Raw genomic sequence first — 2,728 nt, forward strand, 5'->3', positions numbered from 1 at the left:
TTGTTGTTTCTTCTTGGTGCTGTTATGTGCTGGATTTTGGAAACTGAATGTGGCTTGGGCCATCTTTATCTCTTCTCCTCTGGCCTTTGGCATTTTCCCATTCACAGTGCTCCAGTGGGTGACAAAGTCCACACTTCTGACAGGACTGCCCTATGGGGTCAGGATGGTGCAACGAGGCAGTAAGCCCTGTTGCATGACTCCAGCTGATTACACGACACAGGTGAGCCTTTCCTGAAAGGGTATATTCCCACCATAAGCTCAGTACTGGGGACATATTCTATATTCTGTATTTTGTTTTCCAAGCTGGGAAAACTTATTGCAGCCTGCCACAGTCTTCCTGTGCATCAGTGGGACACTTAACAGAGGGACAATGAACCCAGATGTCTCAGCATTCAAAAGGCAACTTGCACTCTCCTCTTTATAGTGGTTTCCAGGTGAGATAATTAATAAGAACTTGAAAAGAAAAGGATGGTATATTTAGCATAAGTTTCTAGTCACATTTTGGCACCTTCCCTTTAGATGTTTAAAGAGTGAAAAAATGGTACAATAAGTCTTTCTCTTTGAGATGGTTTATGAAGCATTTTTAATTATGTTGAAATCTCTTAAATGTAATTTTGTATGATGGCATCTGGTACAAACTGGATGCTTCACTTTGATCTCCTGTGGAATAGAAGTTGACAGTAATCTTCAAATGAAGAGTAACATCAGCAGAAAAACAGACATGAAATTAACATATTGGAGCATTGCTTTTCTTGTAATCATCACCATATTAAAAATGGAGGGAGCATTTTGAAACTTAACTTTGCATCTTGAACAGTGTTAGTGGGGCTGAGTTTCTCTCATTAACTATTTCGTATTAAATTTGATGAGAAAATCGATGCTGACAAGCACTTCACTGGAAATGCTTCTCCTTTAAAAAAATGTTTTTAATCATTTTAGATCACTTACTAAATGTCTTGTAATATTTTAAAGGGTGTTTCATTCATAGTCAAAAAAAGGGCAAACTAAATATCAAAAATAAAAATTCAATCTTCTCAGTCTCCTGTTCATTTTAATAGTACCAGAATGAAATTTTTGGTGTGTCTGATTTTTACTTACTTTCAATTTGTAATCATATATTTTTTTCATATTTGATAGGATTGAAACAATATTTTGCATATTTCTGCAAGAAATTTGCATTTCGGGTACAAAATTTCATGAAAGGTCCAGAAGTTATGCATTGATACTTTTTGTTACTTTTCTTGTAAACTCCAAATGACTGTAAAGCCCTTCAATTTTTTACAGGATTTTAGAACATTCCCAATGTCTTCTCTCATTGTAAATGAGATAAATATGCAGATGTTCACTTTTAATGTGTTATTAATTGAACTTACATTGAACTTTTTCGTTCTGAATATGTTCTTTCTTTTCTTCTCTCTCCTTCCTTCCTTCCTTCCTTCCTTCCTTCCTTCCTTCCTTCCTTCCTTCCTTCCTTCCTTCCTTCCTTTCTTCCTTTTCTTTCTTTCTTTCTTTCTTTCTTTCTTTCTTTCTTTCTTTCTTTCTTTCTTTCTTTCTTTCTTTCTTTCTTTCTTTCTTTTTCTTTCTTAGTCTTATTCTAAGAGCTTATTTCTTTCTACAGATACATATTTGGGCATGTTAGAGAGGGAGAAGGTACTTCTTGCAATTCCTTGCATTTATTGTGAAAAAAAAATATAAGTATTCCTACAAACACTTGTAGAAGGCTTTCTTAATTAAGACTTTTATTTGTAAGGAATATAATATATATATGGAATGTTGATGCCATCAAGTTCATTTTGTCCTTATCATAATTCCAGTGGAGTCACAAAAGTCTTTTTATTTTTCAGGAGACGGATACTGCCAGAGTACTTGTGTGTTTTCCTGGTGATGACTTCATCCCATCCTTCTTCAGACAGAAGAGAAAGGCCAGCATCTTTGTCTTGATAACTCTTCTTACCTGGAAAGAGCCAAGGCAGACTGAATGATTTCTACTTCCCCCTCTACCAAAACAGTAGCTTTTACTGAGTCTATATAAACTGGCATGATGAAGGCCAATGCAGATTATTGTAGTCTTTGTTATCACACAGTTTATTAAAGGACCACTGCACTGCAATTACAGAATGAGTAAATCTGTGGGCAGCCATCTGGGATGCTTGAGATGAGCCTCCAGTGCTCTTGCTGTGCCCAGGCCTGAGCCAAATGTCACTGACAGCCAACAGGAGCAGCTAATTCAGTGGAATAAAGATTGCTGTAATCAGGTCTTTTATTTCAAGGTCTTCCATGATGTTTGTCTTTCCTCTGTGGCAGTGGTGGTAGATGGCAGCATTTTAGGAATATCAGAAATGGCCTCTAGTGACCCTTCTAGTTTTCATTTAAACTATAAGTTATTGTAGAACGAATTAAAATGACTAACCCTCAGCTGAAAGAGACTGACCACCACTTTCTATCCATCTGTAGCAGGGTGCATTCAGAAGGACATATCTGGGCTTTAAATATGTTTATTGAACTTGATTATTTTTTATCTTTTAAAATCTTTACAATTTTTTTTAAATGTTATTTAATTGAAAATTCTTCACCACATCTGCAATGTATTTTGGTGTTTGTTGAACAATGAACAACACTCTTTGTTCAACAGGCAGCATTAGGTAGAAAAGTACCTAAGTTGCAGGTTGGGGGTTCAGATACTTTGTCAAAGAAGCATGATGAAAACCAGTAACTACCAACAATACAC

At 35.9% G+C, this 2,728-nt stretch overlaps 1 long non-coding RNA gene across 1 annotated transcript in view; it reads right to left on the minus strand.

Moving 5' to 3' along the window:
• Positions 1-1,637: 1,637 nt before the first annotated feature.
• Positions 1,638-2,728, minus strand: part of LOC308199433 — a 44,714-nt gene continuing 43,623 nt past the window's right edge. The window contains exon 5 of the long non-coding RNA XR_013954643.1: positions 1,638-1,954. This is a non-coding gene — a long non-coding RNA (uncharacterized lncRNA). The remainder of the gene's footprint in view (positions 1,955-2,728) is intronic.

The sequence above is a fragment of the Anser brachyrhynchus genome (assembly GCF_964034855.1).
Source record: "Anser brachyrhynchus genome assembly, chromosome: 8".
NCBI classification, from domain to species: Eukaryota; Metazoa; Chordata; class Aves; order Anseriformes; family Anatidae; genus Anser; species Anser brachyrhynchus.